The sequence below is a fragment of the Ruditapes philippinarum genome, unplaced genomic scaffold (assembly GCF_026571515.1).
Source record: "Ruditapes philippinarum isolate M1 unplaced genomic scaffold, ASM2657151v2 ctg2070_1_1_1_1, whole genome shotgun sequence".
Classification (NCBI taxonomy): domain Eukaryota; kingdom Metazoa; phylum Mollusca; class Bivalvia; order Venerida; family Veneridae; genus Ruditapes; species Ruditapes philippinarum.
The window spans coordinates 21,005-31,036 of NW_026853139.1; positions in this window are offsets into that span (position 1 = coordinate 21,005).

Below are 10,032 nucleotides of genomic sequence, written 5' to 3' on the forward strand. Positions count from 1 at the left end.
AATAATGTAATTACTGTTTACAATGTTGTAAATTTAAAGGATTTAAATATGACATAAATAACAAGCTAATATCATTAATTTTGCGTCATTACATCAAATACATTTAAGATGTTTACGTATTCTGTAAGTAACACAAGTTTTTCATGGTCAAAATAGAAAAGCATATTTAAAATATAGTGGGTCTAACACTTAAAATCTTAAATACGCTATAAATACTGTAAACAACTGATTTTGCGCAGTTTAATTATAACAACCAATTTTAATTTTGCTTTTTCATATTGATGATGTACAATGATGACATGTACCTAAATTAACATTTCAGAGATCCAATGCAATTCACTTTCAATGTAGAAATACTTTTCTTCAACTTGGTCAAATTAAATTAAACACAAATAAAAGTTAGTTGAAATATTGCTTAATATTCACGAATTTCGATGAATTTTAGAACCTTGTCTTGTAGAATATAAATGAATCATTATCGTTTTTACAGAAGAGAAAATTTACAAAAAAAAATAAAATAAAAGCAATAAATATTTTTTTTAACGTAGACTACTACATTTGCGCCGCGTCACGACAAAACCAACATAATGAGTTTGCAACCAGCATGGATCCAGACCAGCCTGCGCATCTGCGCAGTCAGATCAGGATCCATGCTGTTCGCTATCAGTTTCACTACTTGTTATAGGGTTTGTAATCGAACAGCATGGATCCTGATCAGACTGCGCGGATGCGCATGCTGGTCTGGATCCATGCTGGTCGGAAACCCATTATGTTGTTTTGTCGTGACACGGCTCATTTATATTCTGAATTTATATACCAAGTGTAAAGTTTTAAATACCTCATACTTTCAATAACTTAATGTAAGATAGAACACGGCACGTTGCAAACGTTTAAGAAGCTTTAAAATTATTATGAAAAGTGGACAATATCTCAAATAAGATTCTGTTATTCCAATAGTTTCAGCCATTTTTTGCACACATTACATCAAAGTTGATATGTATGTCTGTTTAATTAATGTGCTGCTTGTAATGGCCATATATTGCACATATTAGGCGTTACTAATGCCTAATTCCTGAGCTCTTTTCTCATTCCTGCTTTTCAGATATACATGAATGTATGAAACGAATAAATAAAACTGTCTCTAGACACATAGATGTCAGTTGGGTCAAAACTAAAAATTCAGTAAACCAGATGGCAAATTTAATTGATGAGTACATTTTCATTACAACAATTTCCAGATTATTACTTATACATTGGTCACAGGGTTTTGGACTGTTGACATAAAACTGGAGATTTGGCTCTCTTTTAATCCCTCTTCTCTCTTTATATATGTATACTGTGCTTTGGTGTAATGGCCCTTTTCCTTCATAATTCAGTTATTTCTTTATTTACGTTATTAAACTTTTTTATCATTTTTCAATGTGTTCACGTTTTCTTCAAACGGGAGATCTTCTTAGAAACCAATTGGCTAATGTTGACGGGTTATTTTTTGCATAAAACCCTTTGTACCTTATTTAATTAGTGACATCACCTTGTTCATCACAACCAACATTGTATTGTTTTTTTCTCAGTTTATCACATTGTGGGGTCTCCCATTTCAATATGCTTATTAAATGATTAAAAAACAGTTCTTTGAAACATCAAGGTTAAAAGCCTTCATATTAAGTCTAACATTTTAACCCAATACTGCAACTGCTCAAGTTATATTCTGCAGTCAAACTTCACTATCCATGCATGTGAATTGCCAGTTTGATGGGTTTTTTTCTGTATTAGAAGTGAATTACGTAACGCAAAACATCTTAAAACTAAAAAGTAAAATTTTATTTATAAACACACAATCCAAAATTAATATTGTAGATCTCTGACAGTTTGATGGCATTAAAGACGACAGTAATTAGTGTTTTTGTTGTTGTTTTTTTTGTTGTTGTTTTTTAAGTAAATCCAATTTTGAATAAAGCAATCTATTCTATATATCACTTAGTCCCTAGATATTAACGATTTGGCATCACTATCAAATTTAAATTTTGATTGTGCCTTTTCCTGTTCTTTTATTTGCATTTTTAAGATGAAATCACCAAAAGTTATATACAGTTGTCAATATGATCGATGTGCAAAATAAGTCTACAATAACCCTCTTGTTCTTGAATTTTACCACAATAACATTCCTTTTAACCTATTTCAGGAAATTTTCTATAATCAAATGTGCCTTTATTCAAAAACTTTTGTGAAAAAGTGATTATTTATTATTTGACTATTTACTCTTACCTGAAATATCAAAATGTGTTATGTACCCCACCCACTCAGTTACATGAAAGGTCGGGAAATGTATGTAGAAACTCACCAAAGAAAGCGTACATGTTTGAATAAGTTTTCATATTTACAGTAGGGTGAACGTGTCAGTTTACACGCAAAACGCACGTTACACGCTATACGAACGCACGTTACACGCTATACGAACGCAAGTTATACGCACGCAAAACGAAACGAAATACGCAGACGCACGCAAAACGATATACGCTAAACGAAATACGCTAAACGATATACGCACGCTAAAACGCACGCAAAATGAAAACGTTTCTAAACCTTTATTAAAACATCGTAATCATTTTAGGTTTTTAACAACTTAAGCTACATGTAGATCGTTTAGCGATAAATTTTGATTATCATATAGATCTAGATCTATATATGGTAGCTAGAAAAGTATTTTAAACGAGTTTATGTAAGAACTGAAATGCACTCAACCTTGCACCGAAATTAATTTTTGTCACAGCCTCAACAAATGATTTTTAGAAATATTTATAAGCTATCATGCGCTAATATCGAAAAGTAAAATAGTTAGGGTGACGTGTTCCTTTTTATGCGCAATCAAATAAAGAACTATCCCTTGCATTCACTACGTAATCTCTACGTAATAGTCCAACATGGCCGACATTGAATTATGCATTGCACATTTTTATAAATATACAGTGCTAACAATTAAATTCAGATGGATTTATGAGGCATATCTATATATTAAGTGAGGCTGCATCATAAACAATCGAACTATATAATCTTGAGTGTAAAATAAAGGCATAAACTATTTTGACAGAAGTCACGAAAACAGATTAAAAACACAGGATTCTACCACGGATAACATTAAAGGAAATGGATAACTTTAAGGGAAAAGCTTCCAGAATCAGGAATGATTAAATTGCTGGCACAATACGTAGATTTAAGTTGATGTCCTGTATGTTTCATTAGGACACCGCATGATTTATCTTGTCTTGTCGCCAGTAAAATCTTCTCAAAACGAAAGTGAAAGTAGAAATAAACAGTCTACCAGTACTGAAATCCAGTGAAATCACAAAAAAAGGTAAAATTTCTAGGGCATTACAATATATGAGTATATATAAATATTAAGAACGCAATTTTATTTTAGGTCTGAAACAGTAGTCGAGAGTAAAAAAATGAGGAAAATAAGGAAACCGGTTGTGATGTAAAGTTATTGGATTTACAAAGACAGCGCAACAGAAATTTTTTTTCATATCACTTAAAATTGAAATTTATTGACGTGCGCTTAATATGTATTAAAAAGAGGATATTGAATGAGTGTAAGTTCAATGCTGAATTTATTGCACGAGTTGAATAAAATTATATTATGCGACCTCTTACTTTATTCAATGAGTGCAATAAATTCAGTAATTATGAACATACACAAATTAAATATAATATTCTATCTAACACATACTAAAAATAAAAACCAAAGACCGTTTAAAGTGAAATCAGAGTAATTTTTCTTTGACGCGCCTATAGTTTAACGCTAACATTTAGCATGTCTTTACACTATGTTTGTATAACGCTAATGACGTCACGTCAAAATATATGCACGGCCGTACAATGCCATATTTACGGAGTCGCAAAATCGGCACTGGTGTGTGATAATATAATGCTTTATCACACACCGGTGCCAATTTTGCCACTCCATAAATATGGTATTGCACATCTGTGCATATAATTGACATGACGTCATTAGCGTTACACAAACATTGTGTAAAGACACACTTTAAATATGCAGCCGGACTGGGACCTGAGCCCGGGACCCCTTGAATACAGTGTCTAAGCTGACTACCGGCTAAGCTATCAGTCCGCTTGCATACTCCTCCCGTCAATATTGAACAGTTCTTAGCTGTAGAAATGAAAAAATCAGTTTTACAGTATCCTTTTTGTGATTCCATATACCATGCCAGTAATGGTCCCCTGACAGGGAAGGGAACACTTCCTTACTGATAGTGGATCTGAACACTTCAGTGTCTGCATTATAGGACATTTGCCATACCTTTTTTTTTATTTTTTAATGAAATTTGGTGGATTGTTTTTCCATATCAATCAAACAGATGTAATTGTTACTCAATATTATAGTAATATGTTGCCTTACTAACTTAGTTTCATTTCCTAGGAGGTTATAATAAGGTAAATTTACCCCCATTTTTAAAGATGTAATGTATTTGCTTGAACAAATAGGCATCATAGAAAATTTACCCTATCTTTCTTCATTGTCAATATAATTCAATGGGGTTTTCTTATTTTAGTCAATTAGATGTAGTTGTACTTGATAGTATAACATTATTTGGCTTTACTTGACCAGAAGGTTATAAATTGGTAAACATACCCAAATTTTCAATGATTTAGTGTGGTAAAGTTATTAATAAGGCATTATAGAAAGTTAGCCATTATTTCTTAAATTTCAATGAAATTTTTTGGGATTTTCTTATATAAGTCAATTTGATGTAGGTATTACTTAATGTTGCTTAACTAACTTTGATTCATTTACCATGAGGTTATAATCAGGTAATATTACTCCCATTTTTAATGAATTAGTGTGTAAGCTTGTATAGTTATACATAATAGGAAATAAGCCATAATTTTTTTAATATTAAATGTAATTTATTGAGATATTCTTACTTTAATCAATTAGATATGCTTGTTAATTAATATAATAGATTTATGTTGCACTTATAATTCTGTTTCATGTCCTAGGCTGTTATAATAAGGTAAAAATCCCCATTTTGTAGTGAATTAGTGTTCTATCTTAAGACAGGAAGGTATCTCAGGAAATTTGCAATAACTCTTATATTTTGTTATGAAATTTGGTGGGACTTCCTTACTTGAGTCAATTAGATACGTTTGTTAATTAATATGATAGATTAATGTTCCTCTTATAGCTTTGTTTAAATTCCAAGGCTCTTATAATAAGGTAAAATTTTCATATTTTGTAGTGATTGAGTGCATTTTCTAGGACATTTAGGCATCTTATTCTTAGGAGATTTGCCATAATTCTCATATTTTGAAAAGAAATTTGTTAGGACTACCTTATTTTAGTCAATTTAATATGTTTGTATACTAATATAAAAGATTTATGTTATATAAAAAATTCTGTATCATTTCCTAAGAAGTTAAGTTTAAGGTAAAATTACCCAGTGTATCAACATTTTATGTTGCACTGCTTTCTTTAATAGTTGGGGTCCACATGGAATTTACTATAACATTTATATTTTTCATGGACAATTATTGAAATCTTCTTTTTTAAGTCATCTAATTAAAGCTTTTAATTTATAAAGTTTATTTGGATTGAGTTATCAATTACATTACTTAGTTTTCATAGGGATCTTGTATTAAGCTCTTTTTAATGAACTGACCTACCTATGAAGCATAAAATTGATATTGTAGGAAAATTAAAATTACAATCAATTGAAATTGTACAGGTCCCAAAAGATATAAGTATGCAAAATGGGTTTTTGTAAATTTAAATAAATACATAGGTGATATTTAAGTATATTATAGTTAGAATTTTATCAGTTTTACTTGAGGGTAGTTAAACAAGTGACTTGGGACTATAGCATACCTAGCTGAGAAAAATCTTCAAAGAATTATATGGTTATATATGGATAGGTTATATACTTTTAATTTAGCAAAGGGCGACACAGGCTCATCTTGGGTATCTTAAAGGGGTATTATGTTAAGTAATGGTTACGGATTGATAAATCTTTAAAGTGATTTTAGATAACATACAGAATAAAAATCAAAAAAAGCTATATATGTTTATCAAAGTGGGTTATAATATGGACCTCATATAAGATTAAGATATATTTGAGCCGGGTCACGATGAAACCAACATAATAGGTTTGCGACCAGCATTGATCCAGACCAGCCTGCGCATCTGTTCGCTAACAGTGTCTCTACTTGTTATACTGCGCGGATATGCAGTCTGGTCTGGATCCATGCTCAGGTGCCATACCACTATGTTGGTTTTGTCGTGACGCGGCTCATTTAACTTTTAACATGTAAACACTGAACTGGATCGGGAAACAAGGATTGACAATTTTATTAAGATTGCTAAAATAATAATTGTAACTGTTTTTTATTGTACATAATAGGAATATTGCTATATCATTGTATTCTCTTTGTTTGATTGGACTGGTTGAAATTCATAGAAATCCCTAATCAAGGTATCATTATTTAACAAAACATATATTTATTAAATATCACAAGTAATAACAATATTATGTTACATCAATATGACTGTCAGACAGATCTTGAAACAAAATAAAGGGCTTTAAAAGCCCAGGCCACATACAAAAATAGTAGTCTATGCTTTGATAATGAGCTGACAGATAGGGGAATTTTGTAAAGGGTGGCTTAGCCTGTCTGTTGTGATAACATGTCTAAAAATACATTATGGTATATTTTAGCCACCATAGAATTTATCTAGAAAAAAATCTAACTATTTTTATTTGTACAAAAATATAGAAATAATACAATGTATAATTAGTAAAATGTTCACTATACATGTACAAATAATGAAACTATTAACAAAAGTCGGTACAGATGCGGTACGGTATTTAGAGGGTCACGGGTTCGAGTCCATGTCAGGATGTACTTTTTCTCACCCTGTGACTGATATAACATTTGTATAGCCCAGGTAGAAATTAAATCACAATGCTAAGTAACCCTGGGAAATTCGAAGAGATATTTGCATACACAGTAGGTTTATAACGATTCAGTATTTTAACAAGTAAAACGTTTAAGCGGCCGAATAGCTCGGAGGAACTCAAGAGCCGCGGAATGGTATTCGAGTGTCAGGGGTTCGAGTCCCTGCCAGGCTGTTACATATCAATATAAATCTGTCAAGAAAAATAGGGAGGAACTGTCTAAAATAATTATCACCCTAAATAGGATTCGGATCGGGTTCGGGCAGTCTTTGATGAAAAGTCAGAAGATGAACTTGTAAAGGGGGTGGGGTGCTAGTCTGATTACCATCATTTGATGTCTGACGAACTTCATATCTAATATATATTGGTACGCATATAGGCTTACAGACACTTCACCCCCAGACACTTCACCCTAGGCCCATTTTGAAGTGTCTTAAGGGGTGAAGTGTCTTCAAAATTTGAGGGGTGAAGTGTCTGGGGGCTGAGGTGTCTTGCTACCCGCATATAAACATCTGTTTGCTGAATTTAATATCAAAAATGTTGCAATTAATTAGTAACTAAATCTTATATGCGTATGTAAACTAGGATTAAAACTAATTAATCTTCGGCGTAAAGCATGTAGAAATCTGACCAGTATTCACCGCGAGGTCACACACTTTAAAACTTTAATGTAAACATCACAATAATACTTTTTTATATAATATTTCTATTCTTTGACAGGGACACAGAACATCTCGATCTTACATGTTTAAGAAACAAGAAATTTACATAATATATCTATCGAAGATATTCTTTTACTTCTGAATAATAACAGACGCAAAACACGGTACTTAAGCGCTTAGACGAACGCAGACGCACGCTAAATAAGAAACGCACGCTTTCAGACGCACGTTAAACGAAAAACGATACACGGAAAACGAAAAACGTTAAACGCTTGAAAACGATGCACGCTTGAGAAAGCGTTTCAGCAAACGCACGTTGCACGCTATACGCACGCACGTTACACGAAAAACGGACGCACGAAAAACGCTATTTTTGACAACCGAAACGTTCACCCTACTGTACATATGAAACATACAAGAAATAAATTAAATGATTGTTTAAACTTGGATAAACGAAAGAAAAAAGCAAGTAAATTATTAAGCATAAACTTATCAGGTTAAATTGAAACGCTGTGTTCAACTTATTGTGCTTAATTTCTTATAAAACTATTAACAATCTTGCATACTCTGTCCAAAAGTTACTGAATTTTGTTATTAATTATAGATTAAAGTATTTCAGGTAGTTTATTTAAAATAATAACAATTTAAATACATAACAGTAATGTAACTTACAATAAATTTGTGATTTTTATTAAATTATTATTTTACCCCACCCACTTAAAAAATACACATTTTCTCAAAAAATGCAATTATATAAAAAAAATCAATTGCACTTTTCATATGCAAAGGATGGTTTCTTGTAATATAAACCATAGTTAATCAATTGATTTGTAAATTGCATTATAACATGGAAAAATGTTCGGACATCTTAAAATTTTATCAAATTTTCATTATTTTTCGCCACAATTTTCATCCTGTGTCTGTTAAAAGATATTGTTATATTAAAAATAGAATCTGAATTTCAATATGTGACATGTATTTGATACAAAAATGCATGAAAAGAACAAATGCATCTGTTTTAACTGATTAAAATCAAGTAAAAGTAAGTAAGTTGTTATTTCCATATTTTTGGCGGCCATCTTGGACGCCATCTTGGATTTCTGTGTTTGCCACCATTTATGCCAATTTATGCCGGCAGTTTTGTAAACTACGAATATATTGGAACATTTTGGTATATGACACCCCTTGTTAAAAAATGGGTCCGGGTTCAAGTTTCTGAATGGCTTGATTGTCACCCTACCAATACTTTATAGTTCGTCAGCAAAACCCAAGTATGTTAGTTTACTTTTTCAGTTTGTAGAAATAATAAATTGAGTGCAAATACTCACATTCTGACGTCGTCGGCGTCATCTGCTAGTTGTTCCATTTTTATTGATCGTTTTTTTGAAGTTACAAACTTTTAGGATTATTTATTTATTTGAAATCATAGAAATGTTTCCAGCTTTTGAACAACACATCGAACATATGTTTCTATAAGGTGGCACAGAGATGACAATTGGACTTCTTGCCACGACATAATATCTCGTTCTGGACAACGACATAATTATTTCGCTTTAATTGCAAATTGTCACCTCTGCATGTGTCACCGTTCATATACATGTATGTATACAGTACCATTGTATTATTTCATTACAGTTTCTCCCTTAAGCTGAATGGTCACACTCATATATGTCGATCTTGGCCATTGCGGATCTAAACTTTTCCCGGGCTCTTAAAATATGGATTCTTCATTATGTTTAAGCATGCCATTTACTTTAAAGATCAATGGTAAAGTTTTTTAACAGGTACCCGTTCGTGTCTGAAATGATACAGATGCATGCCTTCTCCTACCAGTAATAATGCTATCTTACTTTGTGTCCTGTCCTATTTTTTGTTTTGGGTCCTCCTGGCCGCTTGTCATTGTCGCTGGGTCGTGTGGGGTTGCGCACAGACACTTGGGGTTTGGAGCTCAAAACGCCTTTAAAATCCAAATAAAATGCATATTTGTCAATCCCAGGACATGTACTGATCATATATATCAAAAAAACTTAATATAAGCCGTTTTGAAAAAAAATCATATTTCAACATCTATAATAATACATATTATAGTTGTTGAAATATGATTTTTTTTCAAAACGGCTTATATTAAGTTTTTTGATATATATGATCAGTACATGTCCTGGGATTGACAAATATGCATTTTATTTGGATTTTAAAGGCGTTTTGAGCTCCAAACCCCAAGTGTCTGTGGGGTTGCGTTCATTAATTGAACGCCACCTTTCCTTGTTGATCTTGTTTACCATGTTTTACAGTCTCTTTACAGGAACGCGAGTTTTGACTTTTTTTGAGTTTTTTTCTTCTTGTTAACCTTTTCCCTCAATTAAACGTGTTTTGACGGCTTTTTGCCTCCTTTTTAAACAGTA